The following is a 16,063-nucleotide window of genomic DNA, read 5'->3' as shown; positions in this document are numbered from 1 at the left end:
GGGTCCTCGCCCAATCTAACAGATTGGGAGATGACGTGGTGAGTACCCCCTAGTACAGGACACCATCAGTAGCCCCCTGAACCGGTCTTCAAGTTAGGGACGCTCCTTGATTCTTCTGAACTGTTCTTCATCTTCGGCCGTCGGTCTTGAAAACTAGTTCAACAAATCTTCTTATCTTCAATCTTGAGAATCGCCAAAGTGAATCCGAAGAGTTTACACCTCGGGTATCCGAGGAGACCCCTTAAGTTTCCGGCCTTTATCAATGCCTTGTTATTTTTATGCCACACCTCGGGTTTGAAGTTGTTCCCGGGAGGCAGTGTCCTCTTGCGTCCGAACTGTAACGCCGGACTGCATTTGAGGTATCTTTTGCAGCCGAGCACCAATGCGGGACTGCTTCCGAGCTCCAACGACGAAATGTATTCAAGCTCCAACGTCGGACTGTGTCCAAGCTCCAACGACGAAATGTATCCACGCTCCAACGCCGGACTGTGTCCAAGCTCCAACGCCGGACTGTATCCAAGATGTCATAGATCATCTTGGTCCAAAAAAGTTGAAGGAGTTTAGCCGAGCTTAATGCCGGAAATGCCCTCTATGGAGCTAGCCGCTAGCGCCCGAGCTTTATGCCAGACTGCTTCCAAGGTGGTGCACCACCCCGACCGCAGGCTGATTTTTTGTGAATATTTTTAACTGGTGCAGTTTATTCTCCGCCGATGTATATCCAGTGGCCGTCAAGGTGTGTATCAGTCTAAAACCTGAGATGCACCTGAAGGCAAGCATAAAACTTCTGTTCCTAGTAGCCTCTGAGACTCGGGTCGATGCGCGAAATCGGCCTGAGGATCAACTCCTGGCTCGGCAGCATACATAGGAATAAAAACGTAGTGTAATATATTAGAGATAATAGTGATCGGCGAATGGGCCCCTGAGAGAGGGTCGCGAGAAGTTGCCGTAATATATTAGCTTCATGCCAGATAGGTCCAGATGGTACTTATTGTTGTCTGAAGACGCGCTTTCCCATAGTTCGATCAAGCCGAACACTGAGCCCTTTGAATTTTCTGCATTGAATAGGCAATGCAGTAGCCCCCGAGACACTGGTCGGGGCAACACCAGATCAGGGGATCAATGTGCCCCTTTAATATTTGTAAATAATGAGCGCAAAGCCCAGTAGCCCCCGAGCCTTAATGTGGGCACGGGTGGCCGAATTAAGGATCGATATCCAGAGTAAAATCATAGATTATGTGTAATGATTCTATGTATCCAAGTACTTTACATCATTATTTTGACTGCATTGCGATCGTTTATTAGTTGAAAGTGGCCCATCGTCGGCCTCTACCCCTTGGTAGATACTACACAGGGTGTTTCCGCAATAACAAAACAACCCTTAGCCGACATCTCGGTGCCCGAAGGCGGTTATGTTAGCGGAAACGGGGGAATCAGATATGCGGGGTTTATAACTTTCGCTTATTCATAGGAGCTTAAACTGGGGAAGCTAGCTATGAGCCCCTGGTTAGTGTTCGGCGACATCATAGGTCAAGCCGTAAACACTTCGGCCAATGTTACGTACGGCCCATCATTTAACATAGTCATCGGATCACTGACCAGTTTACGCATATTGTGACAGTCAGTTTTCGGCTTTCTCCACTGAGGTACTTAACCATGCGAGCTAAAAGCACAATCGCAGTGGTTCTCCCTTTGCACACCTAGCCGAACAAAGCAGAACGTAGGAGGCAAGCACAAGAGCCGGGCGACCCAACTATTGACCGAAGACACAATTCGAAACCGATGCATATATGGCAATATCCGAGAGTGTTTTTGCCAAATCTCTAAAGGTGTCCGGCGTTGCACTACGGGACTAATGCTGAAAACACACAAATAGTTTAAAAGTGCCATAGGCATGGAAAACCAAAAAACGTCAGTGAAAACCTGACGTCCGAATAAGATCAAGTGTTCGGTGCCAATCTAAAAATTGGACTTTAGAAAAAAAAGTGCTTCTGTCGTGCTTTATCATGACACATCTTATCTCAAGACATCAAGCGGGTCAGCCTACGGCTTCAACCTCCTATCCCGAAGGCGGAGTACTTCTCGTTAGGCCAGCTTAGCAAACTAAACTCTATCGGCTTTGAGAGAGAAATTAGGCTCCCCGGCTAGTGACCACACACTCGTGTCGAAAAAAGGAGTGATAAATAATAATAATAATAATAATAATAATAATAATAAAACTTTGCAACGACTAAGAAGAAGAACACTTATTATAAAATGGCTCATATAAATTTACGAGTCCCCAAGTGACTTGGGTAAAAGAATTTTATGTATAATGAATGTATGTACCAAAGTACTTATATCATATCTGTGTTCACCCGAACTTTATACACGTCTTAACCGACCGTTGGCTTCTCCCTCTTCGGTCAAGGGCCGAAGAGTGTTATGTACTCCAGCTGTCGAGAATATCGACGGTGTTTCTGATAACCAGGCAATCAGGCCATAAGGCTGTAACAGACAAAGCGTGCTCAGGGAACTTATGCTATATTATTGACGAGGTGTAAGAAGCATCTTCGAAGAAAATAGTACCACCACCGATACCTTTCTTCGGTGCTCATTGTTACTATGAGACTTGTGCAATAGATTTTTTGTACTCATGAGTTCCGTTGTGTGCCGACCATAATTGAAAACAATACGAGCGCTAGCTTTCGGCTTCACCCAGTCCGAGGTCCGGCTCGGATGACCTGATCGTGACAATTGCAGAGGTGCTCCCTTTACTCCCTAGCCGCACAATCGGGAATGTAGGGGTAAACACAGGAGCGAGGCAACCCATCTTGCAAATCGCTTAAGTCAATATGGTGCATATTGTGGCGTAATACACGAACAAGGAACGAAGCCGTACAAGTATAATCATATGCAAGAGGAAAGGCTTCATGAAGGAAGCCCCCAAGTGAACTAGGTATTTGAATTTGTGTGTCACAAACAAAGTTTTGACAAGGAGATGTTTTACAAGCAACTTTTTTACAAAAAAGTATAATGCTTGGTCGAACTGAACACAAGCTAAATTTTTTAAAACTTCGAGCATGAAGGCAACTTAGCTGGGTAATGTGTTCGGTATTGATGATGCGGTCCGACTTGATATGGGACAAGGTTCCATCCCCCAAGCCGGTCCCGAGGTGGCAGAGAAAAGAGCTCGGCACTCCGAAGTGGTGACACAGCACGGTCAATGCAGGCCGGGAGAGTGATGCCGAAGTCCCCGACATGGGGTAATGAAGTGCTGACGAAGCCCCCCGTCCAGCCGAGGTGACGTGGTATGTCAGTACGCCGAGTTGACGATACTGCCCAAACCGGATCATTTTCCTGTGCACAAAAAATAGTGCAAACCGGAGATAATAATAATAATGATAAAAATATGTTGCATAATAAATAATTCATGCAAAGTGAGTAATAAAAGAAATATGGCCTGGCACCAAAGTCAATGTCGATGCAGGGCGTCGGCGTGATGCAGTAAAGGTGTGGCAAAGCCTGAATTCACAGGTCGGTCCGAGTTTTGGATGCGGCGTTCGCTGGACTATGTACGGAAACTGATTGAACCACCACGCGACCGTCGTTAGTGCGGCCATCATTCGATGGACCTATGTACAGATGATGGAACAAACCAGAGTAATAATTTTTTGGGAAAAATAAACCCCAACAAGCAAAAATTACTATGATTAATAGCACCTGGTTTATTTGTTGTAACAATCCGAAGAAAGGTGACTCCCAAAATTGGGACTCGATCCGCACACCCATTGCCTGATGGGTGATAAAGCGACGGCAGGGCGATGCTGGCAAAGGTTGGCTTGCGGAGGCAAAGCCCTCAGTTCAGCTAACATGACGAAGCTGGTCGGCTAGTGACGCTGAAGTCTCCGGAGTAGGTTGATGAAGAGATGGCGAAGCCCCCGGTCCAGCCAAGATGTCGAAGCCTCGATGTCAGCCGACGAGTCGAAGTAGGTCGGCGTGATGGACATCGACTTGAAGAAGCAATAGTGCGGCCCTGCTGATGCCAGTCGTGACGTGGTCAATGCCGGCTTGATGAAGTGACTATGCGGCGATGTCGGTGTGCCCGCTCCGTGTAATTCGTGGGGCGGCGATGTTGGTGATGATTTATCCTTCGCAATGCCGAACTCTTGTTTGGCTTGTCGAGATGATGATCCGAAGAAGTTGAGCTCGGCTCAACAAAGCGACGACGTGTCTAGCGCAGGTCGGCAGCCTTGGAGCAATATTGCCAGACTGATTTGACACCAGCATGATGATGAATATGACCTAAGGGGAGGCTTAAAATTTTACGGGCACGTGTTTAAAAACGACGCACCATACCCAAGAAGAGAATTCCTCTAAAAAGGTTGTCCAATATCACGTTCATAAAGAAACATGAATTCGGGTCGGATCCGTATTCGCGCAGAAAACAGATCCGAAAATTGGTCCATTCATCGGAAGGTTCCCGGAGTTTGAACTGTCGGATCGAGCTGAAATTTGGAGGGGTGGTACATATGGGAATTCCACAGTAGTTGAATGGTTGGATCTTCTAGAGGACCTCCGAGCTGGGCTCTGGACACCACGCCCTAAACTCGTCCATATTCCCGTCCAGATTTGACAGGGCTCCGATATATCGTAGTTTGTCGGAGATTCCTCCATCAGAACTCGACAAAATTTTGCATGGCTGTTGTAGACGTAATTCCGCATCACTCCACCGAAGCAATCGTCAAACAGACGCTCGAGGAGGCGGTGATAGCAGATACAAGTTCGCTGCCCAGAAAAACAGCACAGCCGCCCGAGGGCAATGTTGACGTTGAGCCTCGAGCTCCATGGATGATTCCTCTATGATCATGATAGAGACCGGAGTTGATGTTGGTGAAGGCCCCCGTCCGAACATGACGATCGGAGAAGGAGCGCGGTCCTCGGTCGAGCCAAGGTGACCAGTCCAGTCGGTGACAAAGATGTCGACGTCGCAGTTAATCCGCAAACAAGCCATCGATCCTTTTGTCGATCACACAGCGGAACTCTCAATGAAAGCACCAATGTTGGTGTCAAAACCGGCGGATCTCAGGTAGGAGGTCCCGAACTGTGCGTCTAAGGCGGATGGTAACAGGAGGCGGGGGACACGATGTTTACCCAGGTTCGGGCCGTCTTGATGGAGCTAATACCCTACGTCCTGCTTGATTGATATTGATGATATAAGTATTACAAGAGTTGATCTACCACGAGATCGTAGAGGCTAAACCCTAGAAGCTAGCCTATGGTATGATTGTTGTTGTATATCATCTATCGACTAGCCTGGCCTTGGTTAATATAATGCACCAGAGGCCTAGGATAACAAGAGGCTTAGCCGAATACGTCGGTGGGGAGGAGTCTTTGTCTTGATCGCCAAGTCTTGTGGAATCTTCCTTGTATGCGGAAGCTGTCCGAACTGGCCCATGAGTATATGGCCATGGGGGTCCTCGGCCCAATCTAACAGATCGGGAGATGACATGGTGAGTACCCCCTAGTCCAGGGCACCGTCACCAGGTTCGGGCCACCTTGCGGTGTAAAACTCTACTCCTGCTTTGTGGTGGATTGGCCTCATGAGGGGATGAGGATGAACAAGTACAGAGGATGAACAACCTCGCAAGGGCTATGGTGGTGAGGCTGGAAGGGATCTGATCCGGGCCTCCCCTCTATGGTGGTGGCTAACCTATATTTATATTGTCCTTGGTCCTCTTCCCTCAAAACATAGGTGGGAAGGAATCCCACAACAGACTATTTGAAAGGGGACAAGAAGTACATCTAATGCTGACGAAAGGTGGTCCTTGCCTGCAAAGTATGTGGTCATGACGCAGCGGTGGGCACGGTGATGACATCCGTCCTCCCAAGCTCATGGTCTTGGTCTTATAGCACCGGAATGGAAACCTTTGGGGATTCCTCGGGAACCTGCGGTCTTCCTTGCTCCCTTAGCACCGAAAGGGAAACTGCCTCCTCTGCGCCCGCTGGTGCCTGCCTAGCCATGGTCGTCATGTCTTACATCATCGCAGCCTCATGAGGCTGGGTACCTGCATAGAAATCTCCGCTCCTGGGGAGGCCGCCTCGCTGGAGGTCTTGGCTTTGTTCTCCTCACGAGGTCGGGGTCCCCGCGAGGGTCTTCTCTTGGAGGCCTTGTAGCTGGGCCGTACCAGGCCGCCGAGTAAGCACGCTCTGGGCCGCAAGCAGGCAGATCTGGGTACCCTAGTTCCCAGAACACCGATAATAGCCACCGGGCCAAAGGCGCGCCCGAGCTGGCTTCTAGGTGAAGCCAAGGAGCAGGGTCGAAGCGCCGTAGGCCCTAACCATCTACGGGCCAGGGTTGACACATGGCGGTTGACAAGACGTGGACGCCTCCACTTCCCCAAGTCGCCTTGGCAACTGCCCTAGCAGACAACGGACTGGCGCACGCCGACATGGTCATCATTGCGCGAACGCGGTGGGATGCTGATTGGCCTCTTGCCGCCTATAAGAGGGCGAGGGGACGCAACCCCCAACCCGTCTTCATCTTCTTGCCCCTCATTCTTCCTTCTTGCTGCAGCTTCCCTAGCACCGGTGGCGGTGAGGTGGTTCTTCACCATTGAGAAGGGGAAAGCCCCTAGGAAGGGCTAGGCTCACCGCCTCCCAAGAGGGGACGCGGCCGTCCCCGCAAGTCCGACACGACACCGGCAGCGGTCTCCCAGGGGCGCGAGCACACACCCACAGGCATCCGCATTGCCTCCGGTGGTCGCGGAAAGGGTCCCTCCTGCGGGGGCGGCCGCGGTCGAGGTGGAGGGCTGGCGGTGGCCGCTCGACCACCGCGCCCGCAATCCCACACGGCCGACGTGGCCGAGAGTTCTAGTGTGGCTGGAGATGCCAGAGGGCCTATGGATCCACCTCCCACACTTCTTCGCGGAGGAGCTGTCGGCCAGAGGGCCTGGTGGCGTGTGGCTGCAAGACGATGGGTGTTGCAGCAAGGCCTCGTGGGTGGAGGTCGAGGTCATCCCCGCGAGCAACATGTTCCTGAATCATGGGTGGCAGACCTTCGCCCGCGCCCGCGGCCTTTAGGGGAAGCGCACCCTCCACTTCAAGTATGATGGAGCAGCGACTCTTTTCATCATGGTCTTCGGGGAAGATGGCCGGCTCTTGGGGTGATGTCCGAAAGGTGATGGCAGTGACAGCGACCACCTCTCTTAGAGAGGTCGTCGTGGCGGTGTCCCCCTCCGTAGTGAGATCGCCCTTGGCGACGACCACGACGCCTCCAGTAGCGGCGGCGCCTCCTCCAGGGAGATCACGAGCGACGACGACTACGACGACTCCCTGCGTCGCCGTTCCCGGGCCAAGGAGGAAGGTGAGGCACCATGCCATAGGGCACCCATCAAGGAGGAGGAAGCTGACTAATCACGGTCAATGCCAGAGCTGGGCCATGGGAATAGCAGCCCTTCTGAGGCTGCTCCTTTTGTTTGTTTTTATTTCCTGCACCAAAAACCATGAAGGGCCCCGCGGGGTGTAATGAACTGCGGCACTTGCGCCTTTATTTCATCGTTTGTTGTACCTATCCTACTATCCGTGTAGCTATCAATTGAAAGTTTCATGTCTGAGGTGATTAGGATAACTTAGCTTAATGTACTTGTGACCCTTGGGGGGTCCCTTCGTCGCGGGAGCGTGCCCCACTGGAGACTTAACTCCGGGTACGCCCCTGGGGTCCCAAGGAGGCCCCCCTCCTCCGGGGCCGGAGCGCTCAAGGGTCTTGAGGGGCCTACACCTTGTGAGGTCCCTGGGGGACTCATGAGGTTGCGGGGCCTCCGAAGGTGCCTCCGCCAGGTGTCTGACCTCCCGAAGGTGCAGGCAGCACTTGTCGTGAGGTTCCTCTAATAACGAGCTAAGCCACGGCTGGTCTTTCTCCAGCCATCCTTTCTTGGCGCCCATCCCGTGCCCGAGCCCCCAAGCGAGCGTCGATCGTCGCCGGTATGCCGGGCCGCGATGCCCTGCAGGGCCATGAGGTGGCCAGGAACCACACTTGCTTGTTGGCTCGCTCAGGAGCGTCGCGCGAGGGTCCGGAAGCCAAGGCCTTGGCGAGGTGTGCGTGAGGGTGGGTCAGCAGTCGTTGTGACAATGTTGTCGGGTTTTCCCCGAGTGCAACACCGTGTCTAGCCCCCGCTCGCGAGACGCGAGGGAGGGAACAATGGGTCATTGGTACTTCCTCCGAAAACAAGGTTGGAAAGGGAAAATGCTGCAAGAATAAAAAATCCTGACCCCCCCCCATTCAAATAAAGATGCAGAAACTTCAAACTTCATTTCAAGAAATAGCAAATTTTGGTTTACAACAGAAAGCAAAGAGCATCCGTGTCCGACACCTATGCTAGTCTTCCCGCCAGCGCGGAGCATGGGGCGTCCACTTTGCGTGGGCCCAGTAATTGTTTGACCGTGTCTTCCACCAGCACAGAGCATGGGGCTTCCACTTGGTCGTGGGTGGGAGCCCCGTGAGGCCCAGGGGCGGCACTCAGGAGATTCTGGGGTGTGTACAGCCCCAGTCATTATTACATGACAGTGTCATGGGTAGAACTTCCAGAGATGCTGGATTCCAAGCATTCTAGATGGGGACCCCGTCCTGTTACTCCAGGCGTACGGCGCCAGGCCTGGTGACACGGGCAATCTTGAACGGGCCCTCCCACATGGGCGAGAACTTAAAGGCCCTCCCTGGAAAGGACCCGCCTCAGGACGAGGTCTCCCACCTCGCGGGTCCGGGAGCAGACGTTGCGGCAGTGGTAACACCATTGTGCATGCTAGTACCTCGCTGCGCGGAGCGAGGCTTGGCGATGGGCTTCCTCCCTGAGCACGAGATCCGTTCCGCGCGAGGCATCCTGACACGCCTTGTCGAATTCTAGGACCCGCGGGGAGCGATGTGATACATCTCCAATGTATCTATAATTTTTTATTGTTCCATGCTATTATATTATCTATTTTGGATGTTAATGGGCTTATTTTTACACTTTTATATTATTTTTGGGACTAACCTATTAATCGAAGGCCCAACCCAAATTGTTATTTTTTGCCTATTTTAGAGTTTCGCCAAAAAGAAATATCAAACGGAGTCCAAACGGAATGAAACCTTCGGGACCGTTATTTTTGGAACAAACGTGATCTAGGAGACTTGGAGTGGATGTCAAGAAACAATCGAGGAGGCCACGAGGCAGGGGGGCGCGCCCTCCACCCTCGTGGGCCCCTTGTTGCTCCACCGACCTACTTCTTCCTCCTATATATATCCATATACCCCGCAAACATCTAGGAGCACCACGAAAACCTAATTCCACCGCCGCAACCTTCTGTACCCAAGAGATCCCATCTTGGGGCCTTTTCCGGAGCTCCGCCAGAGGGGGCATTGATCACGGAGGGCCTCTACATCAACTCCATGGCCTCTTCGATGATGTGTGAGTAGTTTACTTCAGACCTTCGGGTCCATAGCTAGTAGGTAGATGGCTTCTTCTCTCTCTTTGGGTCTCAATACAAATTCTCCTTGATTCTCTTGGAGATCTATTCAATGTAACTCTTCTTTTTGCGGTGTGTTTGTCGAGATCCGATGAATTGTGGGTTTATGATCCAGATTATCTATGAACAATATTTGATCTTCTCTGAATTCTTTTATGTATGATTGGTTTACCTTTGCAAGTCTCTTCGAATTATCAGTTTGGTTTGGCCTACTAGATTGATCTTTCTTGCAATGGCAGAAGTGCTTAGCTTTGGGTTCAATCTTGCGGTGCTCGATCCCAGTGACAGAAAGGGGAACGACACATATTGTATTGTTGCCATCGAGGATAAAATGATGGGGTTTACATCATATTGCATGAGTTTATCCCTCTACATCATATCATCTTGCTTAAGGCGTTACTCTATTCTTATGAACTTAATACTCTAGATGCATGCTGGATAGCGGTCGATGTGTGGAGTAATAGTAGTAGATGCAGAATCGTTTCGGTCTACTTGTCTTGGACATGATCCCTATATACATGATCATGCCTAGATATTCTCATAATTATTCTCTGTTCTATCAATTGCTCGACAGTAATTTGTTCACCCATCGTAATACTTATGCTATCTTGAGAGAAGCTACTAGTGAAACCTATGGCCCCCGGGTCTATTTTCCATCATACAAGTTCCCAATCTACTTTATTTTGCTATCTTTTACTTTCAATCTATATCATAAAAATACCAAAAATATTTATCTTATTATCATTGCTATCAGATCTCACACTTGCAAGTGGCCGTGAAGGGATTGATCTCCTGACAACTAGCCATTTCTGGCGCAGTTGCCGGGGAGATCTACGCCAAGTCAAGACATACCAAGTACCCATCACAACTCTTATCCTTCGCATTACATTATTTGCCATTTGCCTCTCGTTTTCCACTCCCCCACTTCACCTTGCCATTTTATTTGCCCTCTTTTTCCGTTCCCCTTCTCTTTTTCCATTTGCCTTTTTTGCCTGTTTCTTGTTTGCTTGTGTGTCGGATTTCTTGCTTGTCATGATGGCTCAAGATAATACTAAATTGTGTGACTTTTCCAATACCAACAATAATGATTTTATTAGCACTCTGATTGCTCCTCTTACCGATGCTGAATCTTGTGAAATTAATACTGCTTTGCTGAATCTTGTCATGAAAGATCCGTTTTCTGGCCTTCCTAGTGAAGATACCGCTTCCCATCTAAACAACTTTGTTGATTTGTGTGATATGCAAAAGAAGAAAGATGTGGATAATGATATTGTTAAACTTAAGCTATTTCCGTTTTCACTTAGAGATCGTGCTAAAGCTTGGTTTTCGTCTTTGCCTAAAAATAGTATTGATTCATGGAATAAGTGCAAAGATGCTTTTATCTCCAAGTATTTTCCTCCCGCTAAGATCATCTCTCTTAGAAATGATATTATGATTTTTAAGCAACTTGATCATGTACATGTTGCACACGCTTGGGAGAGGATGAAATTAATGATACGTAATTGCCCTACACATGGATTGAATTTATGGATGATTATACAAAAAAATTATGTCGGAATGAATTTTGCTTCTAGAAATCTTTTAGATTCGGCCGCGGGAGGCACTTTTATGGAAATCACTTTAGGAGAACCAAACTCCTAGATAATATTATGGTTAATTATTCTCAACGGCACACTGAAAGATCTACTAGTAAAAAGGTGCATGCAATTGAAGATATTAATGTTTTGAGTGGAAACATGGATGAACTTATGAAATTGTTTGCTAATAAGAGTGCTCCTACCGATCCTAATGGTATGCCTTTGTCTACTTTGATTGAGAATAATAATGAATCTATGGATGTGAATTTTGTTGGTAGGAACAATTTTGGTAATAACGCGTATAGAGGTAATTTTAATTCTAGGCCGTTTCCTAGTAATTCCTCTAATAATTATATTAATTCCTACAAAAATTCTTATGGAAATTATAATAAGATGTCATCTGATTTTGAATCTAGTATTAAAGAATTTATTACTTCCCAAAAGAGTTTCAATGCTTTGATTGAAGAAAAATTGCTTAAGATTCATGAGTTGGCTAGGAACGTGGACATAATTTCTCTTGATGTTGATTCTTTGAAACTTAGATCTATTCCACCTAAGCATGATATCAATGAGTCTCTCAAAGCCATGAGAATTTCCATTAATGAGTGCAAAGAAAGAACCGCTAGGATGCGTGCTAAGAAAGATTTTTTGTAAAAGCGTGTTCTTCTAGTTTTCATGATAATAAGGATGAAGATCTAAAAGTGATTGATGTGTACCCTGTTAAATATTTGTTTTGCAATATGAATCTTGATAATGATGGGACTGGAGATGAGTCAACTTCAGTTAGATGGCGTCCCAAAAATTCGGAGTTTTTAGATCTTGATGCAAAATTTGTTAAAAGTGGGATTGAAGAGGTTAAAACTTTAAATAGCAACGAACCCACTATCTTGGATTTCATGGAATTTAATTATGATAATTGCTCTTTGATAGATTGTATTTCCTTGTTGCAATCCGTGCTAAATTCTCCTCATGTTTATAGTCAAAATAAAGCTTTTACTAAACATATCATTGATGCTTTGATGCAATCTTATGAAGAAAAACTTGAGTTGGAAGTTTCTATCCCTAAAAAACATTATGATGAGTGGGAACCTACTATTAAAATTAAAATTAAAGATCATGAGTTCTATGCTTTGTGTGGTTTGGGTGCTAGTGTTTCCACGATTCCAAAAACTTTGTGTGATTTGCTAGGTTTCCATGAATTTGATGATTGTTCTCTAAACTTGCACCTTGCGGGTTCCACTATTAAGAAACATATGGGAAAGATTAATGATGTTCTTATTATTGCAAATAGGAATTATGTGCCCGTAGATTTCATTGTTCTTGATATAGATTGCAATCCTTCATGTCCTATTATTCTTTGTAGACTTTTCCTTAGAACGATTGGTGCAATTATTGATATGAAGGAAGGCAATATTAAATTCTAATTTCCATTAAGGAAAGTCACGGAACACTTCCCTAGAAAGAAAATTAAATTACCTTATGAATCTATTATGAGAGCCACTTATGGATTACCTACCAAAGATGGCAATACCTAGATCTATCTTCGCTTTTATGCCTAGCTAGGGGCGTTAAACGATAGCGCTTGTTGGGAGGCAACCCAATTTTATTTTTATTCCTTGGTTTTTTCTCCTTCTTAGTAATAAATAATTTATCTAGCCTCTGTTTTGGTTGTATATTTTGTGTTTAATTAGTGTTTGTGCCAAGTAGAACCGTTGGGAAGACTTGGGGAAAGTCTTTTTGATCCTGCTGTAAAAAACAGAAACTTTAGCGCTCACGATAATTGCTAACATTGTTTATTGGAGAGTGATATTTAGTTAAATATTTTTTCAGATAATTAATACATAAATTCCTCACGTCCATAAATTTATTTTAGAATTTTTGGGGTTCCAGAAGTTTGCGTTAGTTACAGATTACTACAGACTGTTCTCTTTTTGACAGATTCTGTTTTTCGTGTGTTGTTTGCTTATTTTAATGAATCTATGGACAGAAAAAGAGTTTTTGGACCATAGAGAAGTTGGAATACAGTAGGTTTAACACCAATATAAATAAATAATGAGTTCATTGCAGTACCTTGAAGTGGTGTTTTGTTTTCTTTCGCTAACGGAGCTCACGAGATTCTCTTGTTAAGTTCTGTGTTGTGAAGTTTTCAAGTTTATGGTAAAGATTTGATGGATTATGGAACAAGGAGTGGCAAGAGCCAAAGCTTGGGGATTCCCATGGAACCCCAAGGTAAAATACAAGGACACCAAAAATCCTAAGCTTGGGCATGCCCCGGAAGGCATCCCCTCTTTTGTCTTCGTTCATCGGTAGCTTTACATAGAGCTATATTTTTATTCACCACATGATATGTGTTTTGCTTGGAGCGTCTTGTATGATTTGAGTCTTTGATTTTTAGTTTACCACAATCATCCATGCTGTACACACCTTTTGAGAGAGACACACATGAATAGGAATCTATTAGAATACTCTATGTGCTTGACTTATATCTTTTGAGCTATATAGTTTTTGCTCTAGTGCTTCACTTATATATTTTAGAGCACAGTGGTGGTTCTATTTTATAGAAATAATTGATCTCTCATGCTTCACTTATATTATTTTGAGAGTCCTTTAGAACAACATGGCAATTTTCTTTTAGGCGTAATAAAAAATTTCATATAAGTGCATTGAATACTAAGAGAAGTTTGATACTTGATGATTGTTTTGAGATATGGAGATGGTGATATTAGAGTCATGCTAGTTGAGTAGTTGTGAATTTGAGAAATACTTGTGCTGAAGTTCCCGTAGCATGCACGTATGGTGAACCATTATGTGATGAAGTCGGAGCATGATTAATTTATTGATTGCCTTCCTTATGAGTGGCGGACGGGGACGAGCGATGGTCTTTTCCTACCAATCTATCCCCTTAGGAGCATATGCGTATTACTTTGTTTTGATAACTAATAGATTTTTGCAATAAGTATGTGAGTTCTTTATGACTAATGTTGAGTCCATGAATTATACGCACCCTCACCCTTCCACAATTGCTAGCCTCTCTAGTACCGCGCAACTTTCGCCGGTACCATAAACCCACCATATACCTTCCTCAAAACAGCCACCATACCTACCTATTATGGCATTTCCATAGCCATTCCGAGATATATTGCCATGCAACTTTCCACCGTTCCGTTTGCTATGACACGCTTCATCATTGCCATATTGCTTTGCATGATCATGTAGTTGACATTGTATTTGTGGCAAAGCGACCGTTCATAATTTCTTCATACATGTCACTCTTGATTCATTGCATACCCCGGTACACCGCCGGAGGCATTCACATAGAGTCATATTTTGTTCTAAGTATTGAGTTGTAATTCTTGAGTTGTAAGTAAAAAAGAAGTGTGATGATCATCATTATTAGAGCATTTTCCCAGTGAGGAAAGGATGATGGAGACTATGATTCCCTCGCAAGTCGGGATGAGACTCTGGATGAAAAAAAGAAAGAAAAAAGAGGCCAAGAAGAAAAAAAGGAAGAAGGCCCAAATAAAAAAGAAAAAATGAAATGAGAGAAAAAGAGAGAAGGGACAATGTTACTATCCTTTTTTCACACTTGTGCTTCAAAGTAGCACCATGATCTTCATGATAGAGAGTCTCTTGTGTTATCACTTTCATTAACTAGTGGGAATTTTACATTATAGAAATTGGCTTGTATATTCCAATGATGGGCTTCCTCAAATTGCCCTAGGTCTTCGTGAGCAAGCAAGTTGGATGCACACCCACTTAGTTTTTTTGTTGAGCTTTCATACACTTATAACTCTAGTGCATCTGTTGCATGGCAATCCCTACTCACTCACAATGATATCTATTAATGGGCATCTCCATAGCCCGTTGATACGCCTAGTTGATATGAGACTATCTTCTCCTTTTTTGTCTTCTCCACAACCACCATTCTATTCCACCATAGTGCTATATCCATGGCTCACACTCATATATTGCGTGAAGATTGAAAAAGTTTGAGAACATCAAAAGTATGAAACAATTGCTTGTCTTGTCATCGGGGTTGTGCATGATTTAATATTTTGTTTGATGAAGATAGAGCATAGCCAGACTATATGATTTTGTAGGGATAACTTTCTTTGGCCATGTTATTTTGAGAAGACATGATTGCTTAGTTAGTATGCTTGAAGTATTATTATTTCTATGTCAATATTAAACTTTTATCTTGAATCTTTCGGATCTAAACATTCATGCCACAATAAAGAAAAATTACATTGAGAAATATGTTAGGAAACATTCCACATCAAAAATTCTGTTTTTATCATTTACCTACTCGAGGACGACCAGGAATTAAGCTTGGGGATGCTTGATTCGTCTCCAACGTATCTATAATTTTTGATTGTTCCATGCTATTATATTATCTATTTTGGATGTCAATGGGCTTATTTTTACACTTTTATATTATTTTTGGGACTAACCTATTAACCGGAGGCCCAGTCCAAATTGCTGTTTTTTTGCCTATTTTAGAGTTTCATCGAAAAGGAATATCAAACGGAGTCCAAACGGAATGAAACCTTCGGGAGCGTTATTTTGGGAACGAACGGGATCCATGAGACTTGGAGTGGACGTTAAGAAACAGTCGAGGAGGCCACGAGGCAGGGGGGCGCCCACCCCTGCTGGGCGCGCCCTCCACCCTTGTGGGCCCCTCGTTGCTCCACCAACCTACTTCTTCCTCCTATATATATCCATATACCCCGCAAACATCCAGGAACACCACGAAAACCTAATTCCACCGCCGCAACCTTCTGTACCCAAGAGATCCCATCTTGGGGCCTTTTCTGGAGCTCCGTCGGAGGGGGCATTGATCACGGAGGGCCTCTACATCAACTCCATGGCCCCTTCGATGATGTGTGAGTAGTTTACTTCAGACCTTCGGGTCCATAGCTAGTAGGTAGATGGCTTCTTCTCTCTCTTTGGATCTCAATACAAAGTTCTCCTCGATTCTCTTGGAGATCTATTCGATGTAACTCCTG

The sequence above is a fragment of the Triticum aestivum genome, chromosome 2A, assembly GCF_018294505.1.
Source record: "Triticum aestivum cultivar Chinese Spring chromosome 2A, IWGSC CS RefSeq v2.1, whole genome shotgun sequence".
Lineage (NCBI taxonomy): Eukaryota > Viridiplantae > Streptophyta > Magnoliopsida > Poales > Poaceae > Triticum > Triticum aestivum.
Note: the sequence above shows the minus strand (reverse complement) of the source record.